Source organism: Eulemur rufifrons, chromosome 10 (assembly GCF_041146395.1).
Source record: "Eulemur rufifrons isolate Redbay chromosome 10, OSU_ERuf_1, whole genome shotgun sequence".
Taxonomy (NCBI): domain Eukaryota; kingdom Metazoa; phylum Chordata; class Mammalia; order Primates; family Lemuridae; genus Eulemur; species Eulemur rufifrons.
Genome location: NC_090992.1, coordinates 15571241 through 15590180, shown reverse-complemented (window position 1 = coordinate 15590180; position 18940 = coordinate 15571241). Strand labels below are relative to the sequence as shown.

General features: G+C 51.7%; 1 protein-coding gene across 4 annotated transcripts in view; it reads left to right on the top strand.

Moving 5' to 3' along the window:
* KCNIP1 (potassium voltage-gated channel interacting protein 1) overlaps nt 1-18940 on the top strand; it is a 304488-nt gene that overhangs the window by 184851 nt on the left and 100697 nt on the right. The window lies entirely within an intron of this gene.

Genomic DNA, 18940 nt, shown 5'->3' with positions numbered 1-18940 from the left:
TTTGGGGTCAAATATGTGAACTATAGCATCAGCGGAATGAAAATGATGTGCAATTACCTTAAGCCCCAGCAATATAGAGCAGGTGACAGGTGGCATGTCGATGGCTTGAATAACAATTTAAGGTACCAGCTTGGCAGGTGGCTCCACCACTTACTTGATGGGTAGTCCTGAGCAGGTGCTTCTCTGAGATCCTTTGACTATTCCGTAAAATGAGGAATCATGTCTCCTTCACAAGGTTGCCACAGAAATAGAGAAAATACAGATAAAGTTCTCAGCATACTTAACATTTAGCAGTTGCTCAATGAATGTTAGGAAGTATCCACTTTATCGTATTGCACCTTCCTCCTTCTCTGTGTATGAGTTAGTACCTTTCCAGGCTGCAAAAGGGTTGGCGGCAATAGCCACCCATAAACATGCTGCTGGGCACACACAGATCACCAATCGCAGACTGTTGGTGTGAGGCAGATTTTTGTAGTCTCTTGTTCCCAAAGAGATCCCAGGACCAGCTTTCTGGCTAAAAAGAGGAAGGCCAGGAGGGCAGGCCAGAAAAGCTAAGGGCAGCTTCCTTACCTCCATAGCCCTCTCGCCTTCCAGCCCTGCTTGGTGGGGATTCCCAAAGAACACACCCACGGTCCTGACACTTGGGGACAAGCCCGAGGCAATGATGTGTGGGGGCCATCAGCCGAGAATGTGATGTTGGGAGGTTGTACATCTTTCTTGAATTACAGGGGAGCAAACTGCCTCCCAAGTCTGCTGTGCCCAAATTTATCAAAGCACACAGCATTTTCTAAAGACCATTTAATAAACCGATTAAACGTATTTGACAACAGAGCTAGACAGCCAGTCAGTTCATATGTCTTCATAACTCCCGAGAAGTTGCCTACACAGTAAAAATGAAAATTCTCAGAACTGTGGGTCGGCAGGATTGCGCCCCACTCCAAGAGCAGGAAAAGCAAGGGGCGAGCTGGGAGGTGTCTTCCGGGACACGTCTTCCGGGACAGCTCTGCCTTCCCCGGGCCCAGCCTGCTGTTCACTTCATTCTCATCTCCAGACTGACTTAGGGCTCCCTTTTCTCCCCCGCTCCTCAGTGGCCACCAGCATCTCAGTTCTCTCCTTCCCGGCCCCTCTTTCCCCGGGTGTGGAGAAGCTTGAGTGCAGAATAGCCGGCTTCTTCATCTATTCTCCAAAATCGATTGCTTTGGGCACAAAGTGATCTTCTGGGCTCAGGCTCTTGAGGCTCAATAAACTGAAAATCTCTCAGCATTCCATTGCACGCTGGCTCCCCGTGATGCATGCTGCTGAGCTAGTGGTGGAAGGGCAAAGAGGAACTCCCCAAATGTGGTCCTGCAGGGTTCGTCCATTATCTCTGATCCCCACCCCCAGTAGCCCTGTGGGGTGAAGGTAATTGTCATTATTTTAACATGGAGGCTATGGATGGTCAGATGGACTTGGGCCTCATCTGAGGTCACAAAGTGGTAGCTGGGGTCACTGAATGGGGCTGGGACCCCCACCTGTCTGACTCCACCACCTGAAGATAGAATCTGGGCTGTGCCAACTCAATCCATGAGTACAGGCTGCAGAGGAACTGCTTTGAGAATGATTCTGAGGCTGCGTGTGAACCTGGTGAGAGAAGAAGTGCTGTGATCTATTAGTAATGCCTGCCACGGGCGCTGGACCCCGGGGAGCAGCTGCATGTAGGCCACCAGAGCCAAGCCGTGCTCCCCAGACTCTGTGCTGCTTAGAAATTCCGATTGTTGTTTGTTGCATAGATAAAGTAATGAATGCATAAGGTTTAGAGAAGGGACTCAAAACAGGAAGCCAACGAAAGAGGCTGCTCCGGGGCCCAGCACGGGGGGCTTGGGAGGCCAGGCTGGACAGTCAGAGACAGGTGTGGCAGGGGAGATGGGGACCAGAACTTGGAAAAGCTTAGAATGTCAAGCTCGGAAGCCTGTGAGTCGTGAAAGGTTTGGGCTCCGGGGAATAATGTAAGAAAAGCTGCATTTAACACCAGGAACCTGGCAGGGACGTGCAGAGGTAGGGAGACAGAAAGGCCAGCACGCAGAGCCGTGCAATCAGCGTGAGGCGTGGGAGAGGCAGGTCACGGTGACAAGGACAGAAAGAGTGGAGGGACAACTCACAGGACACAGTGGCTGGCAGAGGGGACTCTTTTCACTAGTGACTCACATGCTCCTTCCTTTTTAGCTGAATTTCAGTTTTATTTTCGGCTTCAATCAGTGGTAATAGAGGAATCCATGTGCTTTCTTTCCCTTGCTCCATGTTCGCTCTGCAGTCCCCAGAGCCTGACACCCCCCACCACCTCCCAAAGCGAAGACCTGGCAGAGCGGGCCTGGTGGTGCATGGGAAGAGCCCCTGTACTGATGGTAACATCAGCGCTGGCTTAACCCTTTACCGGCATGATCCCATTTAACCCCTAACAAACCTAGGATGTGATACTACTAGTATCTCCACTTTAAAGGTAAGAAAACTGAGATTCAGAAAGGCAAGTCACTGGCTTAAGGTCACACAGCTAATAAGTAGCAAATCCAGAATCAAAAATCATTAAAAAAAAAAATCTGAGTTCAAACTTGCCCTCTTACCTATACAGCTCTGGCCTAATGAAGCCATAAAATTTGACAGGTGTAAGTGCCCTTAGAGAACATCTAAGCCAACGGGTTCCTCACTTTTCAGAGGAGATCCGAGGCCCAGAGAGGGGACTTGTTTTGTCCAAGGTCACCAGCGAGTTTGAGGATGAGCTGGGTCGGGCTGTGACTGGCCTGTTTTATTTCTCATAATGTCCTTAAGGTTCACTCATGTGGTAGCATGTGTCAGAATTTCCTTCCTATTTAAAGTGAATAATATTTCATTATGTGTTTATGTCACATTTTGTTTACCAGTTCATCTGTCAGTGGACATTTGGGTTGCTTCCAGCTTCTGGCTATTGTGACTAATGCTGCTATGAGCGTGGCCATACAAGTATCTGTTTGAGTCCCTGCTTTTCATTCTTTTGGTTATATACCCAGAAGAATTATTATTGGGTCATATAGTAATTCTATTTTAAAATTTTGGGGGGGGGGACAGGTTCTCATTCTGTTGCCCAGGTTGGAGTGCAGTGACACAGTCATAGCTCACTGCAGCCTCAAACTCCTGGCCTCAATCGATCCTCCTGCCTCAGTCTCCCAAAGTGCTGGGATTACAGGCATGAGCCACAGTGCGTGGCCCTATTTTTAATTTTTTTGAGGAGCTGTCTGACTATAGCTGCACCATTTTACGTTCCTAACCAGCAGTGCCCAAGGGTTCCAGTTTCTCCACGTCCTCGCCAACATTTGTTATTTTCTGTTGTTGCTGTTCATTTGTTTCTTTTTTTTTTTTTTTTTAAATAATCCTAATGGGTGTGAAGTTGTGTCTCATTGTGGTTTGGTTTGCATTTTCCTGATGATTAGTGATTTATGCATCTTTTCAAGTGCTTATTGGGCCTTTGTATAATATATCTTCTTTGGAGAAATGTCTACTTTACTCCTCTTACTTCTTTATTAATATTATTCTCAATCTTTCTAACAGCCCAATGAGGTGGGTATTATTATGTTCATTTTATAGGTAAGCAAACTAAGCCATAAAAAGACGAATTATCCAAGGTCAAACAGCCAGAAAATGCCAGAGCTTGTATTTAAACATCCATCCTCTTTCCAAACACAAAGCACATTCCATGAAGTCCACTATTATTGCACCATTACATGATGTTGATTCACTTATCTGCTGTCCTCTGTGCCCTGCCCCACACGTAGTTTGGGAGCACCTTGGGATCAGAGACTGCTTCTTGATCTCCGACACAGCGGCAGGCACGGGTCCGAATCAATGACATGTTGGGGGAGTGGATGTGAGCTCAGTGCCTCACCAGAGGCATGGGCTCCAGGTGACCTGGAACACTTAGTCAGCTGCTCTATACCTGGGCGGGAGAGAAATTCAGTCCTCAGGGTATTGTTTAGAAGATTTGAACAAAGTCCTCTGCAAAGTACTAAACATGTGGCTGGCGTGTGGCAGGTGCTAAGTGGTAGAAATTAACACCACCGTGCTATGAGTGCTGGGCAAACACAAGAAGCCTAAATCATAATTTGTGCCTTCTGCTGGCTTTCCTGCTAGGTGAGGAAATAAAGTAGCCCAGCGACAACTAAAGAAGAAAATCGAAGTCAGCACAGACTGCAAACGTGCTTGTGTACGTGCAGATCACCTCGGGACCGAGTCAGGAGGGTCTGGACACACTGCGTGCCTCAGATGGGGAAACTGAGGGACAGGGAGGCGAAGGAAACTGGCTCATTTACTTCGGTGACTTAACGTTGATGGTACATGCTTTTGCAGAGTTGGAATTTGCCATGCACATATACTGCCTTTTAAAAGAGAGCGTGGACACCAGAGTAGTGTGGCCAGGCGGTGGGAGGAGAAGGAGAGACAACAGAGAGAGACTCTTCTGACCCCTTCTGGCTTCTACCTGCCACCCACGTGTCCTGGAGACTCCACACCTCCTGGCGGGAGGCAGAATCCCTTGCAGGGATTCACCTCACCTCCTCCCAGGAATGTTTACTGGAAAGAACCTGCCACGGGCTTCCTGCGTCCCCAGCACCTAATGGCGTTATCATGACGAGGGGAGCATTTGTAATTTACTCTGGAGGGGTGTGTGGAGGCCGGGGAACAGTGCCTTCCATCTCGGTGACAACAAACTCATCCTTCACTATAATTAAAATGTCACTTTGATAAATAATTCCATCAGCCCCCTTCCACCTATGAATAGCTTCCTGCTATAATTGTTCACATTCTGCTGAATTAGAAGTATTCAAGGGAGAATGTAAGAGGTATTTAGGCAACAAAGATAAATCGGGTATGTTTTCCACCCTCCCACAATCCCTCGTTAAGCGAGACATCATCCCCGGCTGGCGCCTGGTCCCTGAGTTCTCAGTCACTCTCGCCCTGAGTGCAGGGAGGTGGAGGGGTCGCCACGGCAGTGTGGGCCTCAGCAGAGGGCTGGAGCTTTGGAACCCATGTCCCGGGGCCTTCCCTTCTTAGCCGTTACTGTGGAGAAGGAAAGAAGGCCTGAGCTGGGGGAAGCATGTGGGCTCCGGCCTCAGGTGCATTGTGAGTTTGGCAAAGTCAATGAACCTTCCTGTACCCCTGTTGTGTAACAGAATGCAAGGGTGCCCTTAACACCTGGGTCAAGGTGTAATTCTGCTCAATGAGGAGACATCTGACATTGAACTGATCCCCATTCTACGGATGAGGGACTCGAGGCTCCCAAAGGATGACTGTCCCTAGATGACACAGTTACAAATTGGCAGGGCCAGGATGTTTGAATGCTCCAGAGTCCCGAGTACGATATGAAGAATATAGTAGGAGCTCCGTGAATGCCTCTGTCTTTCCTTTGTTGCTGCCTTCTGCTTCCTGATAAATTGCATCCACGGGGAATAATCTAATACTAGGATACACAGCGCCAGCCACAGTGTGTGGGACACCTCAGGCAGTGTCCTGGATCAGTGCTTGTGGTATGGAGAAAGAGATGGCATTTGACTCTTTGCCCCCAAGAGAGGGGAAGAGCCACGTGGTTGAGAGAGCAGCACTTTGTAGCCAAAGACGACATCTCCACTGTGGGGCTGGGCATGTTGCTGACTCTCTCTAACTACAGTTTCTTTATTTATAAATTGGAAATCACAGGGATCCCCTTGATGAGTTATGAAAAGTAGTGCCTGGCACAATGTCTGCATATGGTAGACATTACCCGTTATTCTTGTTTGGTTTCTCATGAAGATTGTAGCAGGCACCACTTGGCCATGCAATTTTAGGTGTTGTGTGCATGGCTGGGTGGGAGTGTCAGGTCAATCCAACTGAGTCACCCCTTTTTCAGGCAGGTCCCCCACTCGATCTCCTTTGTAGCATGTGTAAGAGCCAAGATTCACTTCAAGGCCACCAAAGTCCTGCCAAGTGGCTCCCCAGGCCTGGCTCTCTGAAGAGTTTTGAGTGGCAGGCGGTCATTGGTTGTGGTAGGGCTTGGCTGGGCTGGGGACTGGAAGGGTGCAGGGTGAGGGGCGTGGGGATGGAGGAGGGCATGCAGGTAAAGGGGAGGTGGTGATGGAGCCCCACTGTTCTGTTCTGAAGCAGAGTCCACAAAGATGGCTCCTCGGACCAAGGAGCTGTGCCTAAGGGGGCTGTGCCCAGTTCCATCAGCGGTGGGATTGGAGTTAGTCCATGAAGATAATTCACATGCAGTGTGGCTGGCCAAAGAAGCAGAGAAGCCTGCACGCTGCCCACAGCCCACAGTCCCATGCTGAGCACTTTGCCTGCAAGGGCTCTGATAACAGAGCCCATGACGAGGAGAGGAAAAGGTCCCTGCATCTGTCCCTCCAGGACCCTCGGGGGTGATTTCCTGCCCATCTCCAGGACTAACCTGCCAGGTCTACTATGGGCTGGGGTGCACAGGCTTCAGCCTGTGGGGAGAAGGGCCGAGGAGAAGGCACTAGCACTACTGAGCACCTGTGTAGCTCAGTCAATCTCTCTAACATCTCTGCAGGTTAAGCATTTTTATCCCATTTTACACAAGGGTAAGCTAAGGCTTAGAGAACTAAGATGATTTTACCAAGGTTACACTGCTAGAAAATGTCTGGATTTGAATCCATGACTCTGATTCCAAAGAGCCAAGCGCTTTACAGCAGATCAGTCAGTCATCCCTTTACATTTTGCAAGTTTGTGTCATGGCTTTAGACAACGCAGTTGACATGCAGTGCTCTCTGCTGACCTTAAGGAAGGTGTGCATGCAGGACGTGTGTGGGAGTGCGTGTCGGGGCCTCGGGGTGCTGGGCTTCATCCAAACTCATCTCAATGTGGCTGTCACAGCAAGGCTTCCAGCAATGCAAATGCCAAGTTACCTGAGGCTCCCTTCTAAGACGCAGGGACCCAAAAAGTTGTTTCTGGAGCCCCCAGGCTTCCAGAACATGGCTTTGAAAGCAGCAAAAGGAAGCAGCACACAAAGGATTTGTTTATTATCTTGCACTCAAGAAAGAGCCATTAATTCAAACGACTTGCCCTAGAAGATTAGGATCCCCCCGCCCTCACCCCAATAAAGCAGTTCATCTGTCCCTTTGTAAGTCAGCACGTTTCTCTGCAACGTTTCTCTGCTGATCCCCGTGCCCATCACACCCACAGTACTCACGGTGAGGAAAGCTGCCACGTGGAAGCCCTGTCATCATTTGCAGCTGCCACTCAGACCAAAAGCGGAGGCAGAAACTCCTTCCTTAGAGACCGAAGCCAGACCAGGGTATTGCTTGAGGATCTCAGGGGTGTGTTCCAGAGGTCCATGAGCAGGACGGTATTCACGAACCCGGACTCTGCCACAGTCAGGAGAAGAGGAACGAATGGCATGATAAAGGAAATACCACCCCAAGAGCTCGGAGCAGTGAGAGAGCGTGAGACCAGGTGAGAGGAGTGCCAGGTCCGCCAGCCACTGGCCAGGCAGCCCTGGGCAAGTGCCTCGGCCATCTGCACACAGACACCACCGCGTGACGATCTCAAGGCTCTCGTCCTGTCTGAACACCCCTCCGATTTGGGACCTACTTAGGCAGTGAGGTGCTGGGAGGCCAAGGCTGGAGCTGTGGTCAAGGCAAAGATGCATACAGAAAACGCAGATGCTAGAAGCCAAGAGGTGGTTGTCCAGAGGGTCCCCAACTAATGGGACAGGAAGCAGATGTCACAATCAAGGAGCGGAGCTTCTGGGAAGCAGGCAGCAAAGCAAGAGAAAGTGAATGGTGTCAGCTAGCACTGATTGAGCACTTGCTGTGTACCAGTGTTTAATATGTATCAACTCTTTTCAGCTGCACAATTGTGCTACAGGTGAGTTTTATGAGGAAACTGAGGCACGGAGCATTTCAATAACATGCTGAAGCTCATGCAGCTGCTAAAGGGAAAAGCCAGGATCTGAACTTAGCTGATCTGGCTCCAACATCCGTGCCCTTAACTGTTGGTCTACCCTGCCTTTGTTGGGGGTCAGTCCAAGGTCATCATGCTAGAAAATGCCTTTGGGCCCGAACGATGCGTGGCTGGTTCAGCCCAGTTAAAAGCCAAGAGCAGGACAGTCGCTTGCAGCTGTGGCAATCCTATGACTCACACCCAGGCAGAAGTGACAAACGGGGGGACTGGCTCTCATCCTCCCTGCTGGTGAGGGAAGAGCCACCAGGCCGCACCATGGGTTGAGTCAGCCATCTTGCAAACCGTCGAAATGAGACCTCCTCGCCGAGCCACCTCCCCTAAGTGCCCTCCCTTTATCTTGGTTTGCAAAGAGACTTCCCCCCACGCCAGCCCACCCCGCCCCACCACCTCTTGCCGGAACGGACGATCATGGATTTTAGAAATGAGATAAATCTGGAAGATGAATGTATTCATGAGCCCATAAAAGGGTCATGAATCACTGGCCCCAATTACTGCCTTCAGTGCTGACAGGATGAATTCCCTCAAGCAGATTCTCCTTGTCAGACGACACGGGAGGCAGTGCCACGGCTGATCTCGGCCACGGATAACATCGTTATTCCACACGGCCTGGGCTCGGTTCCCGAGCCGCTGCCACTTAATTGGCAGCTCACTTCTGATGCTGGAGAGGGGGTAAAAAAAAAAAAAAAAATATATATATATATATATATATATATGAAAGAAAAAAGGAAGAGAGAGAGACAAGAGGGGAAGCTTTCATGCCAAGTGGGAAAGAGGCAAAATAAATGCACCAAATCTGATTTCAAAAACTGTTTGAAAACTCTGTCCAGAACGGTTGGAAACGGCCCCGGCATCCACAGGAAATGTGTCACTGCCAAAGCCCGGCGCCGCTGAACTCTGCGGCCCCCACTCCTGCCTCCTGGTGACTTGTTTAGAACTACTTCAAATCGGAACAAATCACAGCCAACTGCAGTCACTCTCTCCAGCCCTTCAATCACTCCTAATCAGACCGTGTATTTTAGCAGCAAAATCTTCCCTGGCTGAGGAGCTCATTCATCCGCCTTCTGCCAGCTCGACGCCCTTTGAATGGGAGATGAGGGGAAGCCACCTGCTTCTCTGGCAGCCGAGGGAAGCCGGGAGGAGGAAGGAATTGCCAGTCCTCCCTCTGCCCGGTAGATGGCCAGTGGGGTCCAGGCCACTGGAACCCGAAGGACAGGAGGTGACAGGGCAGAGAGGAGGCACCGACGAGGCCATCTGATTCCACCTTTGCTGAACACCTGCCCTGCGCCAGAGTCGGACAGCCTGGGCTCAAATTCTGTCACTACCATTTTCTGGCTGTGTAACCCTGGACAACTTACCTACCCTGTGAGTATAAAAGCAAATCCCCAGAAAAAGTGAGCAGAAGAAGCAGAGGACCAGGACTTGGGTGGCCCTGGCTGGGCAAGTCACTTCACTTCTCTGAGCCTCATTTTTCTAATCTGTGAAATGGGGACAATACCCACTTGGCCCCTCTCACAGGGTTTTATGAGGATCAAATGAGGGAAAGAGATGGAAGCTCCTGGAGGCAGAGGTGTTGTTTGGGCATGAGGAGCCTTGCTCAGGCGCCAGCCCGTGGATCAGATGAGCTGCCTGAGACTGCACGCTCAGACTGGGCAAGGCGCTGGCTGCCGGCTGCCGGGCACCACCCGCTGCACGGACGCCACAGACCACAGGTGGGGAGACTAAGGAGGCTTTTAGCCAAAGACTCAGGGGCGCTGGTTTTAGAGCAGATCTCGGTCTTGCACAGAGAGAGCAGGCCTGGGAGGTGCCAAGGGGTTCTCTTTGCACCCTCAAAGGGCCCTCTCCAGAACAAGGGGCCGCCCTGCTCTGCGTGGGACCAGAGGGCAGGGTCAGCAGGGCCCTGGCAGGAGGGAGCCCCTGTCATCGCAGACGCCGAAGCTGAAGCAGGATATTGAGCATGCAACAGGCTCTGTACCCATCCGACACACCCCGTGCCATAACCCCTTTGTGTGTTTGCGGTGGGGCAGGGAGGGGCAGGCAGAGAGGAAGAGAGGGCGGAGAACCGAAGGCTGAGGCCCTGGCTGTTCGCGGACCCCCAAGGCTACCCTGGGGTTGAGGCCTGCTGACGCTGCCTTAACCGGAGCAGGACCCAGACAGAAGTGGCCCGCCCCTCCTTCCTGTATCTTCCACATTTCTGCTCCGAAAATTTGTCATCCATCTGCAGGTGAAGGTGGAAACAGCAATTAAAATGCACTAAAACAAAGTGCTAGGCATACAGTGGTGCTCAATGAATGCTAGCTATTACGATTACACTGGAGGGAAATGTGGTTGCGGCACACAGTGCATCCATCTTTGGCCTGAGCTTCTGACCCAGTCACAGCCTCAGAAGGCCACTCGCTCGCCCAGGAATCCCGTGCAATGCCATGTGGCATCTCCAGTGAGATCAGGGCAACTAGTCTTACCACACCCAACTCTTCAGAGTTGTGGGCCTGTTATCTCAAGTAATGAGTCTCCCATCATTGGAGGCAATCAAGTAGAGCCTTTCTGGTCACAGGTGGAGGAGAAGGCAGTAGCCAATGAGGCTCAGAGGCGCCCTCCCACCCCGAGATTCAATGATGCTCAGGACCGTGGAGTGGGTGTGTGATGGGCCTGGGGTGTGGGGAAGAATGAGGAGTTGGAACACTGTGAGTGGGAGGAGGAGAAACTGGAGAACCCAGGAAGACACTCAGATGAGTTTCACCTGAACGTTCTCCCTCCTTCCTCCAGCATTGACCTGAATGAGATATTTCAATAAGGACAGAACGGACTTAATCTAACAAGGACTTATCGAGTGAAAATATAACAGCACGTCCCTGCTTCTAAAGCCATTTACTCCCTTTCAGCTCGGCTGCCTTCTCTGTTTCGGAGAAAACCAGGGCTCCTTACCTTGGCACCCAAGGTCCTCTTCCTTCCCGAGATAACGTTTACTGAGAGCATGTTAAATGCCAGTCACTGCTACAAGTGACTTGTTTAAGCCATATAAAAACAACCCCCCGAAGATGAAACCCAGAGAGGTCAATTGACTTTCTTAGGGTCACACAGCTAGTTGATAGCAGAGCTGGGACTTGAAGTCAGGGGACTAGTCCTTGCACGGCCTTTCTTAACCCCTTACTTTTACTCAACCAGGCCCTGGCCTGCCTCTCCAACCTCCCTTAAATTTTTCACCCCCTGGAATTCTTGGCTGATGCCACGTGGAATGACCTGTGTTTCCCTAAATACATGCTGTATTGAGCTTCTGGGCCTTAGCACAGGCTGTTCCTCTGCCTGGAATTTCCTTCCTCCTTTGTTTCTTTCTACCCAAATCCTGCTTGTCCTTTAGGATCCAAGAACCTTAAGGTCCTCCTAGATTTGGAAGCCTTTTTTTTTTGGTGCCCCCAACCCCATCAGGCTGTGCTAGCATCCCATCCTCCGTGTGCCCCTGGCACCCCCTCTCCACCTCCCCTGCCCTGTACAGACACCTCAGACCACACTTCTCATGTTACACTGCCACTGATGACTGCCCTGTCGTCTTCACCTGGCAGCATGTCTCACTCACTGCTGTCTCCCAAGGGCCTCAGTGGGCAGGTCCTATGTGCAGGAGCAGGATAGCAAATGGTTAGAGCTGAAGCTGTGGATCCAAAGCGGCCTGGATTCAAATCTCCACCCAGCTATTTGCTACCTGTGTGACCCTGGGCAGCTAGCCAGCTGCTCATCACACTCCGGGGCCGTTGCGACGGTTGGACGAGATAGCACATGTAAGCTGATTAGCGCAGTGCCCGGGACGCAGCAAGCACACGGCCCAGCAATGTTTGGCAACACTGAACTTCAGAATTGGGCTCCAATCACACAGATGTAGTTTTGAATTCCAGCTCTACCACTTACCAGCTGTGTGACCGTGGGTAAGTCACTGAGCCTCTCTGAGTTTGTTTTCTCATCTAGAAAATGGGATTTGTACTAGGGCTTAATTCAGAATATTTTTGTGAGAACTAATGCTTGGCATGGTCAGCACTCAATGTTCCCTACCGTTATTTATTGTCCAGATAAACAAAGAAGTGCATGTTTATTGAATTAGGCCTGCCGTGAGTTTGGCAATGGCATTCAGTGACATGAAATTTCACTGGGGAGGCAGACCTGGGGCCAGCCCAGAGTGAGACTGTGGGGCTCAGACTCCCAGCCACAGGCATCAAAAGGAAAGAGAGTTCTGTGGGGACAGGGGAAGGAGGCGGAGCTTCTTGGACAGAGGGGGCCTCTGAGCCCCGGAGACTTCTGGTTTTACACATCTGCCTTTCCCCAAGATGTGGTCCCGGGTCACCTCTGGCATTTCCGAACAGAGCATTGTTCTGGAAGGAGGGGTGGGCAAGTGGATGGAGCATAGACTCAGGTCTAGGTAGCCATGGTTGAAGCCCAAGTTCTGCCACGGGCTAGCTCTGTGGCCTTGGGCAGGTTGTATCACCTCTCTGAACAGGGACGATAAATTCAGTACTAACAACACAAATCGGTTTTGAACCCCAACTCTACCACTTACCAACTATGTGACCTTGACAAGTCACTCAGCCTCTTTGAGTTTAATTCTTCCTCTATAAAATGGGCTTAACATTTTAAAAATTACAAAGATTTTAAAGATCGCAAAATGACACCTGCCATTGCCAAGTTCTGGATCCCTTGTAGGTGTTCGATAAATGTCCATGTCTGCCCTGTCTCTATGGAGCAGCCCTGTCCTGGTTTGCATGCCGAGGCTGTAGGCTGAGCTGCAGTGCCTTTTAAATACACCAGCTCCCAGTTTGGAGCTAATGGGGCACGTGTCGGGGACGGCTGGGAGTCACAGCAGTGTGGAGGAGAATATGGCTTCATGAAAATGACATTTGGAAGTAATTATGGGAGCAATGGATCAGAACCACAGTCAGCTGCCTGCCATCCCCAGAGACAGCAGAAGATGGAGGCAGAAGGTGGAACGCCATCCATGAGCCAGGCTAGAACAGCCCGTGAAACCTCAGCCTGGCTGTGCTTTGCCCGGGAAATCCAGGGCTTCAGCTCCAGGGCCCTCTCTTCGGATGAGGCAGTTTATCTGTCCAGGGCTTCTCTTAGTTTTTAATCCCAATAGGACACAATTTGTATTAAAAGTCACACGCGACGGAAGAAAGCAAATGGAATGAAATGTGAGGTCAGCTAGGGGCAGAAACAATAAATACTTTAGCAGCGGAGAAAGCAGGAAAAAAAGAGCATTCATTTCACCCTTCAACAATTTCACTGAACATCTGCTCTGTACCACAGACGGGCCAGACCTGGTTCCTGTGCTCAGGAAGCTCACAGGCCGATGCAGAGAAGGCAGCTGGATGCTTTGCTCTGTAACAGAGGCATCGAACATGGTAAGGGACCGTCAGTGTGGCCTGCGGACGTTGGAGCAAGCATCCTGGAAGAGGTGGAACCTGTCTGGGGTATAACCTGGGCCTTGGCCCTTGCGGAGGGACAGGCAGCAGGGACAGAAGCTGCCACTGAGACTGAGATGGTGCCTGGAGGACCAAGCTGAGTTCGGGTCAAAGGACCCACCCAGGCAATCTGACCACTGGAGTGAAGCCTCTGTGTGCGAATTGGAGGCCCTGAAGTCCAGTGGCCCTTGCCCTGCATGACATGCCAGCCTTTCTAGGATGCCTGTCATTCACAGAACTATGAAAGTTTAAGACCAGCTCCTGCACGATACATGGATATCTTTTGCTTTTAAGGACGGTAAGTCAGTCAACAAATACTTATGGAAGGCACTGATCCAGGCCCACAATCCTCCCACCTGGCCTCCCGCTGCTTCGCCCACCCACCACCTCCCCCCTCAGCTCCTCAGCCCTAGGGGACTTTCAGGCCAAACATCTGGAACCAAATCACTGCCGAGCCTCAGGGCCAGTGGGGAAAGGAACAGCCGCATCGCAGGGTGTTTGGGAGGACGGGGAGGGGACACCTGGCTCGGCTCCTGGCATGTAGCAGATGCCCAGTAAACAGCAGTTGAAAAAATCCTCAATGTTGGAAGGAAATTTGGAAACTGAGCACCCACCCGTCTGCTGTGCAGGCTGTGGCGCTTACGATGGTTGGCAGAAGGTCCCCAAAGGACCCCAACGGTGACTTCTATTTCTCTTTTATGTTGCTCTGGTAGCTCACGGGCTCAGTGCCAGGCACACGTGGGCCTGACTGCCCAGTGCTGTGGTTTCCCCCAGCCAAGGGTGGCGTCAGAACGGGAGGACTAAGCACAGCGTGGGAGCGGCATTGCAGCAGGCTCCTCCCCTCGGCCCGGAACAACGGGTCTTAATACTCACACCGACCGGATGGGGAAACCAGATCAGCACGGAAAAGGACCTCCCCGAGGGCATGGGTCCAAGTGCCGGTTGTGGGATGCAGAGCCTGTGGTCCCAGGGTTCTGCCAAGGCTCTCTCCTCCCCTGCCCAGGGGCGGGCCATGCGGACGGCACCTCAGAAAGGGATGTCTCGGGCGCTCCCAACAAGGCCAGCTCCTTTCGGGGCCAGGGGTCAGGCCCCGACTGAGGCTGCTGCTCCCAGCAGGTCAGGGGCTGAGGGCGCGGGGTCCTGCCCACCCCGACCCGCTCCTGGAGGTCCCTCCCCCGCCTAATGCACGCGATGTGCCCGATGTGCCGATGAGGACCTTCCAGAGGACCAAATCCCTCCCGTTGCTTGGCAACCCGGCTTACGAGTCATAGCAGGGAAGTAATTTACAGGAATTCAAAGTGTCGCTGGAGGTTCTGCGGAGACGAACTGGTGCAAAGAGGTCCCAAATCACACCTCTGGCGGGGAGGAGGGGCCGGAGAAATAGCTTCCGCTTGCCTGAGCGTCCAGGGCCTTGAGCTCGGTCGCAGGGAGAGTTTTCACTGATTTATTCACTGGCTCCATGTTGAGCTCCCGCTTTGTGGCAGGCCCTGTGCTGGGAGCCAGGGACACAGTGACAAATGAGACAGACACATGCCAACTCTGGATGCGCAGAACCCTCAGAGACAGAGGAAGAAACAGGGTCACATGCATGCTACAAGATGGGATGTACACAGGGGTGTGAGCGGGGGAAAGAGGGTTGTGGAGGGGACCTGCCAGCCAGCCGAAGGAGGACAGAAGGTGTCCCTGCACAGGGCGGCAGGGCCCAGAGAGCTGACACGCTCTCAGATGGAGGGTGGGTGGGCCAGGACCCTGCTGTGGCCCAGGGTACACGGAGCCCAGGCCTGGCAGGGCCTTGAATGCCAGGTGAGAAAGCGTCTAGGTTTCAGTCTACGGACGATGCGTGTCACTGACAGCAGGGACTGGCTGAGATCTGTGTTTCAGGAAAACTCCTGTTTTCACTGTGGAGGGGGGTAGATTATGGGAGGAGCAGGAGGGCGAGGGGGAAAGACTGGGGGTACGGAAGTCTCGGGGGGAGAGGGGAAGTTTCTGGGAAACTGTGAAAGAAAACTGTTAAAGGCAAGAGATGATGAGGCCTGAAGTAAGAAAGGGAGAAAGGGACAAGTTCACTGGGCCAAGGTGACTGGCGTGGGAAGAAGAGTGGCGCCGCGCAGGTGTGTCTGGCTTGACCAACAGGGGGCGCCGTTTACCGAGCCGGGAAGGGAGGAGAGAAGGGCAGTGCCAGTCTAGGGAAGTTTCCTCAGCTTCTCTCAGGATTCTTTGGGTCGCCAGTGACAGAAACCCAACTGCAGTGAACGTGGGGAACATACTGGTTCACGACATTGAGGGAAGGAGGGGTCAGGGTGCAGAGGAGCCCTGGCAGCCCAGTCTGATGCCACAGCCCGTGGGCGCGGCAGTTGGTGCTGGACACAGCGGTGCTTCAGTGGAGGGGACTCGGAGCAGCAGGAGGAACAGCAGATGCCACGTGGAGGCTGAGCAGAATATTTAGGATTTTTGGCCTGGGGCCCGTGGTGACCTCTGCAGCTCATCTCACACTTGTAGGGAGAAGCCAAAGGGCAGCTGTGGCTTTATATAAATGGGGGCCATTTTGTCCCCAAGAAGCCTGGGGGCCACAGAAAAATAAGGACCTATTCCCTGTTTGTTCCTTGTATGAGATAAAGGCTGGAGCCCCTTTGCTCAGGAGCTGACTACAGGAGTTTGCACGCGGGGATGCTCAGCCACCTCCTAGATCCGTCCCACCCCTGGGGTCTGGCTCAGCAGCTGCACCCCACAGAGTGACTGGTTCATCCCCCAGGAGAAGACCTGCTGGTGCACGTGTCCACACACCCCACAGAGCCCAGCAAGTTCTCACAAACAACTCGAGACAGAAAAGAGGCCAAGTGCATGGGCCCCCTGTGCTGCCTCTTTCCCGAGCAGATCTGGTTCTCTGAGCCAGCGGGTCTCCCTCTGTCCCTCCTCCAGCTCAAGAAAGGACTCGTGCCTACCCAGCCTGGGGGAGGCAGGGGGCAGTGCGGTACAGTGGCTACAGGCCTGGGCCTCACAGGCAGACCTGAGTTTGATTTTCGGCAGTGTCAGTGGGCAATGTAAGGTGGGCACACCTCTCGGTTCCCTTGCTGCAGAATGGAGACGGCAGCCACCCAGCCCCTGCCCGCCAGCCACCTGCCCACCCTTCCTTCTCTGTCTTCCCCCATCTCGGGCTCTGCTTATCCTGGTCCCTATGTCCTCATTGTGACAGCCGGCCTGGGAGCCCTTCTGCTCCTGCTCTTCCTCAAGACCTTTTAACCACTGCGCCTACGTCCTCATTTTCTTGTTATTTCCCAGTTGCAACTTCTGGGAGAGACACAGAACCAGATATACCCAGCCTACTTTTATTTTTCTCATTGTGGTAAAATATACATAACATAAAATGTACTATTTATCCATTTTAAAGCATACAGTGCAGTGGCATTAATTACATTCACAATATCATGAACTGGGGGACAGAACTAGATAGTCTGGGACTATCTAGTTCCAGAACTTTGTTGTCACCCCAGATGGAAGCCCCATACCCATTCAGCAGTCACTGCCCACTCCTCCTGCCCCCTGGCCCCTGGCAGCCAGTCTGCTTTCTGTGTCTATGGAGTTGTCTATTCTGGACATTTCATATAGATGGAATCACACAACATGTGACCTTTTGTGTCTGGCTTCTGTCACCTAGCATAATGTTTTTAAGGTTCTTCCATGTCATAGCATGTATCATTGCTTCTTCCCTTTCATGGCTGAATAATATTCCACTGTGTGGATAGACCACATTGCGTTTATCTACTCGTCAGATGATGGATATTGGGTTGTTTCCACCTTTGGGCCGCTGTGAATAATGCTGCTGTAACATTTATGTACAAGTTTTTGTTTGAACACCTGTTTCCAATTGTTTTGAGTACACACCTAGGAGAGGAATTACATGGTAATTCTCTGTTTAACTTACTGAAGAACTGCCGAGCTATTTCCCACAACAGCTGCACAGTTTTACGTTCCCACTAGCAATGTCCAAGGGTTCCGATTTCTCCACATCCTCACCAACACCTGCTTTTGTCTTTATAATCATCTTAGTGGTTGTGAAACTGCTTTTTTTTACTCACCAGGCAGTGATCTCTCAACAGCATGTAAAGTGACAAAATGATGGGCAGCCTTTGGCAGTCCGTCAGCTTGGCTGGAGAACAGGGAGGTGGGAGAAGCCTGGAGTCCCTGACCCAGAATGTGGCCACCCATAGTGTTTTTCCTTCTCCCAGGGCTGTGGGTTGGGCGATTTGGGGACGTGGGGGTGGCAGGCTGTGTGACGTGTCTCTTGCACATGTGTGACTTCATTCAGTCCTCATAACAACACTTACTAAGATTAATAACCGTCGCCACATCAGCCTGTGTCAGCAAGGCCACACTCACAGCCATGACGCCAGTGTCCCTGGCTCACACTCTTGCAACTGAATGGCACAGTCTACCACACGTGCCTGGCAGGGCTGTCGGAAGGGAGGATTTGTTCATTCATTCAGTTATTAACAATATGCATTTACTGAACACTTGCCAGGCACAGCCCTAGCTGCTGAACGTGTAGCAGTGAACAAAGACAAAAATCGCATGGAATTCGCATTCTAGCGAATAAACCCCTGATTAATCCCCAGACATTTACTGGGAGCCCACCCAGTGCTGGGTTTGCACAGGTGCTGGAGATAAAGACTGTTCCACAGCAGAATCGCTGCCCTCAGCAAGCTCGTGGCCCATGGGGAACCTGGCAGACACCTGATTGCAACCTGGATGGAGCTAGAGGCAAAAAGCGTGCAGGAGGCCCCAGAAAACATCTCACACCATGTGCGCCCCACTCTAGATCACTCCCCGCTCCCCTCCCTTTTCCAAGAAGGAGATGTCTGGCTCCCCCCGTGTGGGAGCAATATAATGGGGCCTCCTGGTGCTCCCACAGTGACGTGCTCTAGACAGGAAAGCGTCGTTCACTGCGGTGTGTGTTGTTCAGTGTGTCTCCTGCGGAATCGTACACAGCAAAGACTGGAAACGAGAAAACTGTGTTCCCCGGGGTGGCTTCTTATCATACGTAATGAGAAAGCGCTTTCTCTCCTCCTTCCCGTCACATGGGGGAGGCAACAGAAAGCAACGACAGCCACGAGGCTATTTATTTACTTTTTGCCTAGGAATAATAATAATGATCACTTGCATTTGTGGAGCCGTCTGTGCCAGGCACCGCGCTAAGCACGTCACTGCACGCGTTGCCCCAAGCAATCTTTCCAAACGGTTTATGAAGCAGGATTTATATATTACAGATGAGGAAACTGATGCATAGAGGTAGAATCTGAATTCCATGTTAGTCTAACCCCAGAATCCAATAGCTTAGCTCCTAACATTGACAACTCAGAGATTTCTGCATGATGCAGTGAGCTATTATTTCAACCAAATCCCCATTGTAAACCACCATGAATTTCAAAGTCCTTTTTCTTAAGTTTCCCCTTGGCATAGGTCCATGAAACCTTGTCAAGGCACAGTTTAATCAGTTCCAGAGGGATCAAGCAGTGTTGTCCAGGCATGTGGCCTGGTTT